This window comes from Juglans microcarpa x Juglans regia, chromosome 2D (genome assembly GCF_004785595.1).
Source record: "Juglans microcarpa x Juglans regia isolate MS1-56 chromosome 2D, Jm3101_v1.0, whole genome shotgun sequence".
Taxonomy (NCBI): Eukaryota; Viridiplantae; Streptophyta; class Magnoliopsida; order Fagales; family Juglandaceae; genus Juglans; species Juglans microcarpa x Juglans regia.
This window is the reverse complement of record NC_054596.1, coordinates 13,505,678-13,523,676: the sequence shown is the minus strand read 5'-3', so window position 1 is coordinate 13,523,676 and position 17,999 is coordinate 13,505,678. Positions and strand designations below refer to the sequence as shown.

The following is a 17,999-nucleotide window of genomic DNA, read 5'->3' as shown; positions in this document are numbered from 1 at the left end:
TTATTTACATACTAAACTATATTGTTGTGAACAATTTCTCACTTCTTTTCCCCTTAGAAGCCATGTTTAGATCATCTTAATTAAATTCACATGTGTGTAGTCGTGTTTACATTGAAATGCTTATTAAAAAATTATATTTGTCATCATCTTTCATTATCATCTCTTACGTCATATTAAGTGACTGGAATATAAGTTTAATATAACACAAGCAAATAAATATAGATGGTTTATTTCAAGGTAATTAATAAAACCTACATCAATGACTTTCCTCTATATTATTAGTATACTTTGATTTCTAGAATTACTCAAGCTTCCAATCCTTTTTTAACTCGCCAGTCAGGGTAATTCATAGTTTCATTTTAAGTTGGGAAGAGATTTATAAATGCATCCAAACAGAATAAAACACTCTATTTCTTCAATTTTTTTATTCTAAAATCCGGATTTACCCAAAATTTAACTGTTAAAAAAAATTCATTTATTAAACTATTAATAATTTGTCTACTAATTTATAACAACATTTTTCATTTATTAGCATTACTACCTACGCTCCTCTCGACTCTCTCACCCTCGTCAAGTATGGCCCACTTTTCCAAAAAACAGTTTGGATTTCATTTATCATTTCTGTTGCCACGTATGATATAGATGTCTTTGGATTTCATATCATATTATTAGCATTTTCACATGGACCTTGATTCCTACATTTCACAAGTTAATCGGAAAATATAGACAGATAGAATGGAGGACGTCTTCATTGACATGATGTTAGCTGACGCCTTTAATGGTGCACTGAGGGCTGGCAAGATCACTTCTAAGGACCACGCTTCCTATGTTGCACGCCTTACAGCTTTGGGTTATAAGGACGTATGATCCGAGCCAAATCAAGGAAAAAATAAATAGACTCAAGATGATGGAATGACTTTTCATGGACCTCATGCACTAAAATGGTATGGGATGGGACCCCAATACCAAAACGATTCTAAGGAGCGACGAATATTCGGCAAATGCCATTAGGGTAACGAAACTCTAACTAGGGCCGTGCAAAATTTCGAAAGTTCCGACTCCGCCCGACATCCGCTTCGATTCTGATTCCGACTCCAACAAAGTCGGAGTCGTCAGAATTCGGAGTAGCTCTGAATAGATGATCGGAGTCAGAGTCGAAGTCGGAATCGGAGCTCCTTGGGGCTCCAACTCCGACTCCGATTTTTTTTAAAACAAAAACCCAGCTGTAAAGTGACGTCATTTTACAACCGGGTTTTAAAAAAAATTTAAACGACGCCGTTCCACTTAATGTGGAACGACGTCGTTTCATCACATTGAGGGGTCCAAAACGCAGGACCCCCCTTCCCGAATCCCCCCTTCCTTCTTCGGTCTCCCTTCTCCCTTCTCTCTCGCATCTCAAGGAGTCTGAAGTCTGAACCAATGACCAGCTAAAGTGTCTCACGTCTCACGTCGAGGGTCTCTGTTGCCGACGTGACGCCGTTCCTTGTTGCTCCTCCGTGCTGCCATTCCTCGTTGCTCCTCTGTTCAGCTTCCGCCTACGGTGAGAATAAGGGGTTCCGAGCCCTAAATTCCATCACTAGCAATTTAATTTTTTTTTCATTTCGTCTCTTATGAATTGGATATTTGAGTGATTCTTGTGAATTCGTTTTGTAAATTTGTAGTAAGGAAATGTGTTTGATGAATTGTATGTTGTGTTTGTAAGTTTTGTTGTATGCATGCAATGTATTTGATAAAATGTGCAAGAGAATCAAGAGATGTAAATGGGCTATCAGTTTTGTCTATTTGGTAAAGATTAGTCATTGTTTCATTCCAATACGTAAATTAAAAGTGGGTATAAGTTGACTCTCTTATAAATTCTCAGGTTTAGCTTTGTATTGTCGAAATTGCATTAATATCATGCAAGCCACAAGGTGACCTTTCAAAATCTCATTAATTATACTGGCAAGTCAATGAAAAGTAGTAGAAGCGAAAACCATCACAAATTGCGCTTGGGTGTGGTTTTTATTAAATGTTTTGCTGGGCAGTAATAGTTTGTGGTTAATGGTTTCAGGGCATAAAATCTAAATTTGATTGCTTTTTCGGTGTTTTTGGTGTCTGCTTGTGGGTGTGGGGTCGCTTCTTTTGCTTTTGATATTTCCTTGTATTAGAATGAAATAGGATATGTATGCAAGACTATTTTCTCTACTAGAAGACTAGGAGGAAATTAGTAATCTTTCCTTTGGGATTTTTCAAGTCCTTGACATTCTTAAATTGAATATCTTCAATTGTAATTGTGCTTTTTTTTTTTATACAAAACTTATTGAGATGATTGAGATGTATTTTGCCTTAAAGCATTGGATAGTAGAATATATTTTCTGTTGACTGAGAAGTGTGAAATGGTAAGCACATGGAGAGGTTGAACTATTATCTATTGATCGGGTCCCAAAATGAGTGTGCTTTCTTAGAAACTTGAATTGAGACCTCGCTAAGGTAGCTAATCATTTGAGCTACACAATATTGCCTGTAATCCTACCATTTATGTAAAAAATAAATATTCCAGTATAGATTTATTTTTAGGTGAGCTTTTGAATTCTATTTTTTCAACCTTTTATTTTGTGCTGAATTTTTATGAAAATTTGTAAAACTACCATAAATATTTTAATATTCCGACGGGATCGACAATTTCCTCAGGTGATATTGACCCATCTGTAGGGGTTAGAGACCATCGTATTATACGGCAGTATCATCAACTCATGTCAACAAGGAATATTATGCATTGTACATCTGAGGTTGAACGATATTTTATGGAAGCTGTCGAGGCACCTAGTGATGTATTTCAGTTATTAACTTGGTGGAAAGTTAATTCCACCAAGTATCCAGTCATTTCTCATGTAGCCCGATATGTGCTAGCCATTCTTGTCACTACGGTTGCCTCAGAGTCGGCATTTAGCACTGGAGGTCACGTGTTGGATACTTATCGGAGTTCATTGTCACCGTCAACCATGGAGGCCCTCGTTTGCACACAAAATTGGATAAGTGAAATGCCCATTAGACTAGATATCGTTAGCGTTGATGCTGAGAACTATAGGCTTGAATCGGGTAAGTTTATATGCTTTTAAATGATGATTTAATTATTTTTAATGTTTCTAACTTCTACTTTTTATGATTTTGTAGATCTAATTGTGAACCCTAACATAATTACCGATGATTGAGAGTTTGGAACGGACGCCCTTTGAGAGTCTTGGTAAGAATCAAATTATACTTTTATCGTGTTCAATTTTTTATTATCAATTTTTTTTTCATTTATTGATTGCAACTTTCTATCTTCATCTCAGGCATGACCAATGGAACAAAAAGCATTTGAGTGAAATCCGTGTTTAATTTTTATGTAGTTATATTTCAAGGCTAAGTCAATATTGTTATTACGTTATAAATGAGACTGTTATAACTTATTGCTACATCATACATGTTATTTACTTTTTAAACTATTGTATTTAAGGTTTTTTTTTTTAATCTTTTCAATATTTTGTTTCTTACAGATTTGGACTTTGGCTTTGGTGATCATATTTATGTAGTTATATTTATGTAGTTAAATCCCGAGCAAAAATGTGGGATAAGTAGCCCACCGAGATACCAGCGGAAAGAGCTTTTCCTAAAGATAATATCAAACCAAAATATCTTCTTATATCCTCTCTATTAGATTGCATCCCTGATCATATTCCAGAAATCATCAGCTAGAAAAAAGTAATAAAGGAAATAAAGCATGCAGAATTCAAGAATTTCTTAACCATGACATGACGTACTCACTCATACAACAATCATGATCTAGAGATCGATATTGTAACTATTCATATGTAATGCAATCCAAAGTTCATATTATTTTCATTATTATATTCTAAAACATGATAAATGATGTTCTTTATTTTAGATTTTGTAATTATACATAGTCACGATTACAAATACGACATATTTTAAGCAGATGTTCATTCAAGTAATAGATATATAAAACTACTTAAAATGTTACGCGTTCACATAAATAATTAGAGATGATTAAATTTAAAATAAAGAATGGTATTATTCAAATTTCAAACGTCTAATAAATCGTGATGATTACAAAATGTTCATTAACTATATATTAATGCACGGTATATATTTGGGGCCAAACCAAAACTCGGTATATATTAATGCACGTACGGAGGTCGGAGCTGCCATTCGGAGGTCGGAGCTCTGACCTACAATCGGAGTCGGACTCCGACTCCAGTTCGGAGTCAGAGTCGGAGGATCATTTTAGCTCCGACTCTTGTCGGAGTCGGAGGTCAGAAACTGCAACTCTGACTCCGTCGGAGTCGGAGCATGCCATTTATAATATTATACAATAATCTTTTTATTGATTAGCATTTTTTTCCCGCCTTAATCCCTCTCTAATATATAGATATTAAAATTTTGATCAGGCCAAACCACAGCTGAAAAAGTTTGGTACCTCAGGTTGCCCACGATATGCAGATTTCTGTACTATTTTTGGCGCTTCTATTGCCACGGGCACACTCCACCACGCGTCCACCGAAGCACCACCAACTTCGGATGAGGAGGAGTGTCTTGACGTTGAGATGCGGCGTCGAGGCCCTACACTTGGCACCCAAGCCAATTCAGATTTTGTTTATGATGGCCCGTCGCAATTTTCCATGGACATGGGGCACCATCAACTCGCTCGTCTCGACGACATCAGAAGGAAGGGCAAAGCAACCAATAGGATGAGGAGATATCGAACATGGTTACAGCGATCATGCGTTCCTATGAGGCACGCCGAAAGTGTTACGAGGGCAGAGGGGAAGCATCAAGGGAAAAGCGTAGCAGAAGATCCACACATGGTATGGGCAGTGATGACGCTTGGGATCCTTTTTCACACTGTGTGGCCTTGTTACAGGCACTTCAGTCCCTACTGCCGAATGATGTTTTCTACTGTGCATTTGGTTAATTAATAAATTCCCTGACTCAGCGAGGATTTATGACGATGGATGATGTCTATAGGCGAGCGTGGGCTATGCATTGTTGATTAGTGACTAGCTTGTGCATTAGGCTATGCGTAGTTGATTTGCTGAGTTGTAACTTTTCATTAGCGTTGTTATGTATTTTTATTTCTTATGTGTGCTTTGTTGTTGTTAACATTTGTTGGTTTGGAGACATCTTTGGACATGATTGAATGTTATTATTCCAAAAACAGTTCGGTATGTTGCTTTTACATCTTTTTCTATTAATAATATTATGTTATGTTGTGGGCATTCTTTCTTTGTTGTTCATGTAATTGTTAATGTTATTAGAGTTTGTATAGATTCCTTTTTCAAGCCTCTTAAATTGATAAATTGGTAGATAGTGACAACTTGTCTTGTAGAGTATCTAAATTTTGTAGTCTTACTTCTCTATTGATTGGCCAACAGGCAGCTGTAGGTTTTGAATGTGACCGAGAGGGCATCAAAATCATCAAATTCTATCAAAGGTAGTTGATGCAGCAATAAGGTTATTCTTTTTTTCCAAAATGCTCTATCATTATTATTTATTTTATCAAAAATTTCCTTTAACTTGAAAGAAAGAAGAGGAAGGGGAAAGCAAACAGTGGCTATGTTAAATATATTAAATCAAGTTGTGTAATTAAAAATAATGCTTTTAAATTAAGGTAGGACCTACCACATAATATAATATTACCTTATGTTCTAGTTTAGTGTATTTTTTGCTTAAGTTTCTTTTTGGGATAATGAAATTCAATATTTTTTTTTGTGATCAATCCACTTGAACAGTGCACTTGAAGGAAAGTTTTAAATTTTGGGTGATGTTCTCTATTATTCTGTTGAAAAAATGCTCTTCTTTGGCCAAGAATTTTTCTGGCATAGGTAATTCTGGAGATAACAAGATTTCAAACAAAGAGTAGGCTGAGTAGAATTGCTCTATTCTTCTTCTTTTTTTGATAGGAAACCAGAATATCAAGGATCATTAGCATTACAAGCTGTTTTTATCAAGCCATATAGATCACTTCTGGGTTTATTTTGTTCTTGTGTGTTGGGCTGACTAGGGATACATTTGTAATTTTCTTGTGTGTTATGTTAGAAGATGGGCTCATGATACACTGCTGCTAGTACCTAAGGATTATGATATCTCGCTCCTAGAGTCATTGGGCGGTTATGAGTTTCAGATTTACTTATTTTCCTTTTCTGCTCTTTTTGTGAGGTAGAGAATTTGTTTGATGTATGGTCTGAAATTAGTTACACTGCCTAGGCTAAGAATAGTTTTGAACTTCTAGATGAATCTCACTAACCTAATTGGTTTTTGTGTTATTGTTGATTTAGCAATGTAGAAGAATTTATTGATTTTGTACAGACATAGTTTTTATTGTTTAAGGCATTCCCACCCTCTTTTAAAGCCAGTGTTTCCCACTAACAAAACTACTTTATTACAACCACTGAATGTCATTTTTTTTTTTATGTTAATCATTCTTAAGCTCCTTTTGTCAAAAGGTATATGAGTGCAGTTCACTACTCTGAAACTATTGGCTACCCAATCAATCTTAAGTTTCTGTTGTGACTATTGCACTATTTTATGACTTCTTCTTTTGAGTTAAGTTTTAGGAAGACCGATGCATCAATATTCATGAAAATCTTATTTTAAATGAGTTATTTTGAAACCCCTTTTTTTTCTTAAAAAAAAAATATTAGCACAGTGCTACTATGAAGTACTACCTCATTTTGTACAAGAGTCAACATGATTATGCATGATGAACTTCTAGTGTTTGATATTATTATGCAAGTCCATTTTCTTAAATTTCTAGGCTGAAATGCTCCCATTTGAAGGGTGGGGAGACTTTCTACTAACTGTGGGTGTTTTAACTTTTGGCTTAGAGTAAGCAAGCCTGACAAATGAGCATGGCATTCTCATAAATACATAAAAGAGAAATTATCCAAGATTGCACATATTGAACCCGTGATTTTTATTTTATCATGTAGTCTTTTAAGATATTTAGACAATTCAGTAAGAACCATAGAAAACAAATATTTGCAAAATGGTTTGTGTTTGTGTACTATTGTGTGGTATTAAATTCTTGACCCAACTATTATTGTCTTTGTTATTATTGGAATGCCATTTTTTTGATGCATTTTTCTAATCAATACTGATGCATTTTACGGGTGCATTACTGATGAAAGGCTAATTAACACATTACTCAATTATTGCACTTGCCTTTTCACACGTTAAAAAAAAAAACAAGCTACCATTTTCTATTCTTATACATAAACCAACATCTCAAGTTGAAGTAAAGATTTTTTTTTTTTTTTTTAACAACTTGCGTCTAATAATGTCATTTTTTAAATAGTAAAGTCCAGAAGGTGCATAGAAATCACCGTTTTAAAGTGAACCTTGATAGGAAGCATGAATTCCCACCAACCCATAGTCTAGTCAAGTCTTAGGAAAGATTATTGGCAATCCTTTTTATATATTTATTTATTTTAGTGCAAGTCTTGAGAAAGTGTGAGATGTAAAACCATTGCTGAATTGGAATATGATTTTGAAGTTTAGATAGTCATTGGCCTTATCACAATTATTCTCCATCTTGTAAATTCTTGGAGATTTGAGTCTGATTTTGAAGTTTTGAAGAAATTGGCCTTATCACAGTTCTTCACTGTACAACCTTTAGGAGTACACGATTCCTATCTTTTGAATCTTATCTTGAGCTTTTAGCACAATTCAACATCTTATATTAGAAAATGGATAATAACAATTCTTGGATTAAAGGGAGTGATACTGATGATCCGATGGAGGTAATGGATTTCATGAATGTAATTAGGATACTTTCCCACTGACGGAGAAGGAATCACCCAATACCACAACATAGGGCTGTACACAAACCGGTCGGACCAACATCCGCCGACGCAAACCGACCGCCGGATTCAGGAACCAGTCGAAACTGACAGAGAACCAGTTGGCTGGCGGTAGCAAATTAATGAAACCGACGTCGGCTGGTTCGGTCTGCATTTCAGACCCAGTCCAAACCGAAGAATCGACCGACGTCTTATATATTTATTTTTTAAATATATTTCTTATACAAAACGACGTCATTTCACATGAAACGGCGTCTTTTTATTCTTAAACCTATGAAAAAAAATTATGGCGAGATAACGCCGTTTGGTTTAGAACCCCCACCCCCCCCCCCCCCCCCCCCCCCCCCCCCCCGAGGTTTCTCCTTCCTTCCTCATTTCGTAATTTATGTTCTTCACTCTTCTCTTGCAGCCGACCCACTACCAGACTCCCTCTCCTTCTCCGTGATCTACACTATCACACTCTCCTTTCCCGTCAATCACTCTCTCCTCTCTCGTTGCCAACGACCCACACGGCCCACATCCCACTGTAAGTTTTATATTTTCCCTTGTACTTCATCTTTTCTGGGTTCCATTTTTTTGTTAATTGTTACTGTTAATTTCTCTGAGGAATGTTTTGGGAGGAAGATGAAATGCCGAATCTTTGGTCTCTGTTTTTGCCTTGCTTAGTAAAAATATTGTGGTTTGTGACATTGTGTTGTGTGTGATGGAGTAATGCTTAGTAGCTTACAATAAAAATATTGTGGTTTCATTGGTTTATGCCGAAATGAGCTTATGCCGAAGGTCTGAAATACTTATAGTGTGACTGTGACAGACAGTGTGTGATAATTTTTGTGTGTGTCTGTGATAGACTTGTGGGTTATGTTTGGAAATTTTATTTTCTTACCAGTATTTGAATCAATGAATTTAAAGCATGAAATGTGATGAGTGAACTAAACTTAGATTAGAGTCTTAAAACTTGTGATGTTTGCTATGTTGCAAACTAGCTGTTATGTAATACTAAATTACTAATCACTATGTTATTTTATAATATACGTGATAACGTATTAACGTGTAACATTTATGTTTTGTTTTATAATTAGATGGATTCTTTGTCTTCTCTGATTGATGTTGATGCATCAACACCAACCATTAAGTTGGAAGATAATGTGAGGGAGACCCAGTCATTAAAACCCCCTAGTGCCCCTACTAGTACTACTTGTCCATTACCTAAGAAACGAAAATGGAAATATGCATCTATTGTTTGGGACCATTTTACTAAAGTGGAGGGTTGTGCTATAGATGATCCAAAGGTTAAATGTAATTATTGTGGCAAGATGTATGCTTGCCACTCAAAGAGGAATGAGACTTCAACAATGCAAAACCATTTGCCTTCATGTCCTAAAAATCCTCATAAACGTGGACCTTTTGATAGGTACCAAAAAATATTAACAAGTGGGGCAATACCTGAGAAGGGGGTTGAAGACAGTGATGGTATGTTAAGGAGTCTTGTAACCCACAAATATAGTGAAGATGTTGTGAGGTTAGCGATTGCAGAGATGGTAATTGTCGATGAGTTACCATTTAGGGTTGTTGAAGAACAATGATTTAAGAAAGTGTGTAGGTCTTTTGAACTTCGGTTTAAAGTGCCATGCCGTGTCACAGTGGTAAGAGATTGTATGAAATTGTATGAAAGTGAGAAGGGAAAACTTAAAAAAGTGTTAAAAATGGTGGCATGAGGATTTTGTTAACGACCGATACATGGACATGAATACAGAATTTGAATTATATGTGTCTAACTGCACACTTCATTGATAAAGATTGAAAATTGCAGAAAAAATCATTAACTTTTATTTAATCTCTAATCATCGAGGGGAAACTATTGGGAGATATGTTGAGTCATGCTTGTATGATTGGGGCATTGATAGAATATTTATTGTGATTATTGATAATGCAAGTTCAAATGATACTGCAATTTCATATTTGAAACAGTTTTTGAGTGAAAATTTGTTGGGGGTAAGTATATGCACATAAGATGCTGTGCTCATATATTGAATCTTATTGTGAATGAGGGTTTGAATGAGTGCAATGACGCCATCACAATAGTTAGACATGCAGTTAGATATGTATGTTCATCTCCCGCAATATTAGACAAGTTTAAGAGATGTGCAGAAAAAGAAAAAATTGATTTTAAGAAAATGTTGTGTCTTGATGTACAGACACGATGGAACTCAACTTATATGATGTTGGAGTCGACTGATAAGTTTGAGAAGGCTTTCAGGCGGATGGAGAGTGAGGATTATAATTACTTCTCTTACTTTAATGATGGCCTTAGGTCTGAGCAGATGGAGCCTCCTAAAGTTAGGGAGTGGGAGACAGTGAGGGTTTTTGTTAAATTTTTGGAGATGTTTTATGATGCCACTAATAGATTTTCTAGGTCTTTATATGTGACAGCCAACACCAATTTTCTGAAGATTTGTGATCTCCAAAATGAGTTGATGGAGTTGAGCGAGAGTCCTAATAGTTGCTTGAGGAGTATGACCATAAATATGAGAACAAAGTATGATAAGTATTGGAGGTCATTAGACAGGCTGAACTTGTTCATGTTAATTGCAATCGTGCTTGATCCACGAAGCAAGTTAGGACTTATTACTTTCCACTTGAGGAAAGTTCCTGATGAGTTTTGTGCTGAGGAGTTGGTGTCGAGTGTGAAACAGGTATTGAAAGATTTGTATGTGGAATATAATGCGGAATTCGACTCCACCACGAGTACCCAAGAACATGTGCCCCCTCCGACATCTAGAACCATGAATGATGGTGATGCAAGCGTGAGACCAAATGGTTCTACGAGTGGTACAAAGCATCTTCCGCCATGGGATCTAATATTGCCAAAACAGAAGTAGATCGATATTTATTAGATGGTTGTGAGGTATTTTCACATCGTTTGACTTGTTAACTTGGTGGAAAATTAATGAGACTAACTATCATATACTCACGAGAATTGCACGAGACTTATTGGCCATGCCTATTTCCACAGTTGCGTCCGAGTCAGCATTTAGTACGGGAGGTCTTGTGCTTGACCCTTTTCGGAGTTCTTTTACTCCGAGAACCGTTGAGACATTGATTTGTACTCAAAATTGATTAAAACATCCGACAACAACCATTGATATTCGAGAGGCTATGGATAATGTGGAGAGTTTCATAGTAGAATCAAGTAATATTTTCTTTGTTTTCATTGTAATTTAATTTTAGTATTTTTTATAAACCAAATTCACTAACATTTGATGTTTTATTCTTATTATTAATATTTATTAATATTTGTATATAGAGTTGGGCACACAATCAAATGTGACAAGTATTGAAGATTGAAGGTTGATGGCTTGAAGTTGAAGTAGCAAGTAGCAACTATCCAATTTGTTGTCATTTAATTATATTATATTTTTTAGTTGCATTTTGCTATGCTTAAGACAATTTGTTTTTTTATTTTTTTTATTTTTTTAATATGTATTAAGTAATACTAAACATCTAGTGAAGTTATTTTTATTTTTTTTAATTATGTAATAAGTAGTAAGTAATAATTAATATAGTTAGTTAGTAATAGTAAAAAATTATAAATGACATTACTATTAAAATTTAAAATGAAATCAACTCAAAAAGAACTTAGATAATGAAATAAGAAAAAAAAAATCCAAAATATTTGTTGAATTGACCCAATTGGGATAGAACAAAGGCCTAAAAAAATGGCCCAAGAAAAAGCCCAAACCGATCAAACCGACCGGAAATCGGCCGAACCGAAGCCGGCCGGTTTCAGCCCTTGACACCGGTTGGTTTCGATTGGTTTTTATCCTCAAATAATGCAAGTCGGTTGATTTCGGTTTCATGAGAAAACCAAACCGATAAAATCTGTTTTCAGGCCTACCACAACATAATATAGGCCTCCGCGGACATGAATATATTCTAGGAATTTTAAATGGACATCCAGATAACTGCAGGGATATGTTTCACCTAGAGGTACCTACATTCCAATGTTTATGCGCATTGTTACATAACAATCACTTGTTATGTGATTCTAGAATAGAAGTGACAATGGAGGAATCAATGGCTATGTTTTGCCTCCTTGTGGACCACGCTGAAGGCCAGTGAATAGTTAGGGAAAGATTTCAACATTCGATACAAACAATTAATCAACATGTTAGAAAGATGATTAACGCATGATGTGAGTTTGGGAGACATTTGATTGTGCCAATACACAGGGACATCGTGCACCCTTATATTTCAAGCAACTGTCGTAATTATCATTAGTTTAAGGTAAGAAATAAAATTCAAACTTTTTTTACGACATAAAATGTAACAATTACTTCATCTAAGAGGTAGTTGTTTATTGACGAATTTATTTATGACTTGATAGGGATGCATTAGTGCGATGTAGAGTACGATGATACCAGTTGTCATCCTAGCTGAGTTGCGTGAGGCATATCGAAATAGATTGGGGCGAGTTGACCAGAATGTGCTTGCCATAGTTGACTTCGATATTAAGTTTATATTTATTTACATTGGATGGTAGGGATCCGCGCATGATGCACGTGTCTTCCACCATTCTGGCAGTGATTCACGAGCCCGTTTTCCATGGACACCAAAGGGTAAATATTTTTTTTTGGAAAAAATTTTCAAATATTTTAAAGCTGGAACTGATATTTTTTTTCCCGTTATATTAATTGAATTGTGTATTTTGGCCATAAATAGACTCTTAGGTCAATATTATCTTGTGGATTCAACTTATCCATGCACCACGAGATTGCTGCCCCTATCCAAGAGAACGTTATCATATGAGTGATCGTCACAACCAAATGCAATTTCAGGAGTATAAAGATTATTTCAATTACTGTCACTCAACAGTTCGTAATATTATAGAGCGAACTTTTGGTGTAAAAGAACGGTTCAAAATCCTCTTGTTAATGCCTGCATATTCGATTGGGCGGCAAGGACTTGTTATTACATCGTGTTGTGCGCTGTACAACTTTATTAAAACGATAACCTCCATTGAATGGATATTTCAGAAGTGGAGTAGGATGTAGCTACCAGTTATTGAGCCTACGGTTGGTGACGGGACATTCTCATCTCGTAATGTAAACTTGACGACTGAAGCACAAAAGAGTATGGTTGCAATTAGAGATGAGATTGTCATTTTTATGTGAGAAGCAAGGGGTGGCCATTGATGATGTTATTTAATGATCAACGTGTATTTAATACTACTATTTTATTGTTGGCATTGAATTATCCTTATTTTGGACAACTGATGTATTTTATGCGAGCTATGAATTTAATGGTGTTACGATTGTCGTTGTGGATTGCTCAATATTTCATCATGCATCATATTTGATTATTTATTTAATGAGAAATTGTAGATGAATCAAAATTTTGGATTCAATTATTTATTTATTTTTACTTGATATTTTAGGAATGTATTTTTTTAAATCAAGTTTTGTTTAATTTTTACAAAATATTAGGAATGACTCATTACAATATTTGATAAAAAGAATATATTTTTGCATAATGTTTTTTAAAAATGAGGTTGTGTTACTCATTTCTTTTACAAATATTTATAAAGACTCAAAAAAATTTTAAAAAATGGAAAAATAATTACACATAATTGGCAAACAAAGGAAGCAGGAAAAAAAAAAAGGCAAAACGTGGCACATAAGTGCCTAGGAAAATATAGAAAATGAAACTAAGGAGTGGTTTGGATTTAGAGATGAGTTGAGATGGGTTGAGATGGTTTGTGAATAGTAAAATAAAAGTTGAATTATTTATTATATTTTGTGTGAAAATTTGAGAAAGTTGTTTTAGGATTTGAAAAAGTTAAATTGTGAAAATTTAAGAAAATTGTAATGATAAGATGAGAGGAATTGAGATGAGTTGAGCTGAGTTGTGAATGCAATTGAGGCCTAAGAAATCGTCATTCCTGTTCATGCACGGGCTTCAAGTATTTTCTGCAAGTACAAACTATAAAAAGTTAATATAATTATTTGTGAGTCCCACCAATATTAATACTTAAAAAAAAAAAAAAACTAATCTCATATTATCTATATAATCAAACACACACTCCATCTTATTTCATCTATACTCAACATATCTCAATAGTCACACATCTCAAAAAATCTAGTCTCATCTTATCTTTAAAAACAAACGAGGCCTAACATATCACCAATTCACCATTAACTAATTACTAACATCTACATCTAATTAAAGTTCTAATTTATTTGATAAATTTTTGTAACAGATTTTTTTATAGCAGACTGTTTTTAACATAACAGATTTTTTTTATAGCAGATTGTTTTTGTATTTGTGCTTCAGTTTGGCGCAGCAACACTCGAATTTAGTGTTTGTGCTTCTGGCCTTTTTACATTCTTACATTCCTTTGTTTAGTGTTTGTGCTTCTAGACTTTGTTTCTGTCAATAATTTTCTGGGTCGAGTTCTTGGATTTGGTACAACATTTTGGGTTCAATTCCTGAGTCCGACGATTAGTTATTTTGAATTTTTAATGATTGGTTTTTGTTAAGAAGTACAAGGAGCTAGCATAGATAGCTCCACTTCAGCTAGCCTTACTTAAAAAATAATTAGTGATTTTAAATTGTACTAAAGTAGGGTTATTCTCCTTGACATAAATAAGGAAGCTCAACTGTAAATAATTTGAAATCATGCTAGAAAATGGAAAAAAGAACCCAAGTTAATAAAAGTTGGTTCATCTGTTGCATAGTAATTTTCATGTGTTATCCTCCTCCTAGTATATTCTTACGTTTTAATGATCAGCAGACCTTGTGGATTATGAACTAAGTGTTCAATGTGGGGGGGATGATTGAACTTGTCTAAAAGTACGTGATGAGGTCTGGTTGGAGTACTGCTTAGTTGTTTGAGAACCTCGATGTGTGTGGGCATCAGAGAACAGATGATGGTTTGGATCATGTTGATTCCCATTGTATCTGTCATCTAGGTGTTATGTGTTTGCAGGTACTCCTCACAACACCAAATGTTTGAAGCCGCAGCTTAGGAAACATTGCTGAAGCTGACGATCATCGTGTTGGCATCATTTTCCTTGGTTGAAATAGAATATATTATTCTAGCTGTTTGAAATACATGTTTTTTGGTTATGGGCTGGAAGACATTGATCATGTAATTCATTTTATGGGCTGGAAGAATGTTTGCTGAGTTGGGTTCTTAATTGGGTAATGAGTTGTATATGGTTACTATTTATATATATATTGTGTCATCTAATTGAGCTTCTTTCGAGATTCCCATTATCTTGGTTTGGTGCAATTAGTTAACTCTCAATGCTTGTAAATGAAGGTGAGAACTTAAGAGGAAAATCAGCGAAAATCAATTCTTTAGCCTAATTTCTCTCATAAATTTGAGAGGGATTAGTTTTAGATGAAATTGTCTTTTGAAAAATAATTTACATACAATATTTTATACGACTATGTTTTAAATGAGGGATATTTTTATAAAAGTAACATCATTTTATAAAAATACTCTCATCTTATAATATTGTTGTGAAATATGTTGTGAAAATGTGTTCTGCGTATATCATTACTCTTACTTTTTTGTATCTAGTGTAGGATTTACATGTAATTATTTTTTCATTAACCCTTTTAATTCGTTAAAAAATCACAAAATTGCTGGAATTAATTGGCAACACAGCATTCTTGCGAGGTAGAAGAGTTTTTTCGTTTGCCTTGGACAAGCATGAAGTTACTTCGGATCTCATGCACTCCAAAATCCTATAATTATAAGAAAAATTCTACTCATTATAATCTTTTCTTTTCTTTTTTATTGAAAATATGATTATTTAAATAATCATTTAATTATAATATGATTATTAATTAATATATAATTACAAATTAGGACAAAAATAAATTAAATAAAAATTAACAAAAATATGAAATTAATAATATTTTATTATTATATAGAGAGTAATCCAATGTGAGAATATATTTTGAATGAAATAGGCAAAAAGCAAAACGTGTGATATTAAAAAAAAAAACGTCTTTGCTCTTTATCATATGAAATGAGATGATTTTAAATGAAAAGTGAAAGTTGAATAAAATATTGTTAGAATATTATTTTTTAATATTATTATTATTATTTTGAGATTTGAAAAAGTTAACGTGGAAATTTATTTTTTAATATTAAAATATTGTAAAAATTTGATAAAATTATAATGATGAGATGAGATGAAATACTTTTACTATCCAAATGGAGCCTACGTCAATGCGCTATTGCTTCAAAAAAGAAAAAAAATGAGCTTACAAAAAGAAGATAAATACTTTGATTACAAATAAATCTCATAAAAATAAATTTATAAATTAATGTGATTTAATATAGTACGCTGAATAGTAAAATTATTTTTATTATAAAATAGATCTAACGTATTATATAAATCACATCAGATTATAAATTTATTTTTATAAAATCTTTTTAAGATGAGTTTATTTTCGTTAGAACAATAGACAGGATCCCATAACATTTTATTTTCAAGTGATCCTTTAAAGGTTAGTTTGGGTAGTGTAATATTTATTATTTTATTATTAATTTTTACTTACTTTTTTATTACTATTTAATATTTTATCTTTATTTTTTTTATTACTATTTACAAAATATATGAAATTACCTTATTACCCAAATCCAAATTAAATTTTATGAATCTTCAGAATTTTATTGCTCAAAATAAATTAGTGGATCAGTTTACATATGGGTGGGCCAACTCAAACAGTACATATGGTTGCCAATTGTCACACCCATATAAAGAATCGAGTAGGGCTAAAATGGAGGTCGTTTCGACCAACTCTTGTACTTTTAGGGCCATGCATGTGCTCTAGTACTGCTCCATCTTCGAGGCTCCTGCGCTCTGGACAATCTGCAGTGACCCCATCTTAATTTCTCACTTAACCAACTTTTCTTTTTTTCTATTTTCCCTTGAAAAAAAAAATAAAAAAGAGTAAGGAGGGAAGATGAGGGGTTGAACTGCATCAGGAGCCTATAAACAAGCTCGAGGATCCAATAATGGAGGATGGGACATGGGATTTCAACAGGGATCAAATCCAGCGTTTATTTTTACTTTAATATCATGGCACATCACGTTACAGAGACTCGAATTTTTGTTTTCTGCACACCAAATCAAATTGGAAATCCTGCAAACTAGACTCAACTTTTACCGGATTATGTTTGGTGGTTAAAATGATCTCAGTTCTTTTTCAATTAATTATTGATAATATTTTTAATATTTTATAAAAGAATTAAATTCATTTCATCTTATTTTATATATTTAAACACATATATAAATCATTTTAAAAAGATCGCTTCCACATCCATTCCTATCTCTCCGGGCAATGATCATTCCTTAGATTACGTGAAAAGGCATGTCATAGATTTGTTTTCCCAACCACCACAATTAACTGCTCACCAAACACTACATAATTTTTTTGAAGAAATAAATAATTTAATAAAAGTTGTTCCGCTGATGAATTAATTGAATAAAATGCATGAAAAATACAACGATACAAGTAATCATGCACAAACTCATTAGGGCTGGTTTGATTACACATAATTAAACTATCTCATTTTATCTTATATAATTATTATAATTTTTTAAAATTTTTATATAAAATATAATAAATAATTTTATTTTTTTAAATTTTAAAATAAAAATAATTAAAAATTATATTATAATAATATTTTATTTAATTTTTAATAAAAACATCTCATTTTAGATAAACTGCATAACCAAATGCGTTGTGAATGTCAAGTTAGCACCCCATGTGAGACATGCCGATATTACTCAGGCTTAAATATAATGTACGTTCAGAATCGAATTGAAAGCTGCTATTGGCAATCGTTCACAAAAACTAGGCTTTTCGTGGTATGCTTGCTAGAGCCGTAGCAATATATATATATAATATATATATATATATATATATATTTATATATGGGTGGCTGTCTCTACAGCCACCTCTGGAGCTACCGTTAGCCTCCAGACTTTTATTTTTTTTGGCTTTGTCATATATGTATTTTTTAATATTTTTTTTAAAATAAATTACAATATTATTAAAAAACACATCTTTAATCACTAAATAAACAAAAAATAAAAAAAATAAAAATGAGAGCGGGAGCTACCAACGGTAGCCTAG

At 33.5% G+C, this 17,999-nt stretch overlaps 1 long non-coding RNA gene across 1 annotated transcript; it reads right to left on the bottom strand.

Annotated features, from left to right (window-relative positions):
• On the bottom strand, positions 1–17,460 carry LOC121250536. Its single transcript, XR_005937804.1, has 3 exons — positions 17,392–17,460; positions 7,236–7,246; positions 1–11 (listed from the first exon to the last, which is right to left on the bottom strand). It is a non-coding gene; the product is annotated as an uncharacterized LOC121250536 (long non-coding RNA).
• Between the last annotated feature and the right edge of the window lie 539 nt (positions 17,461–17,999).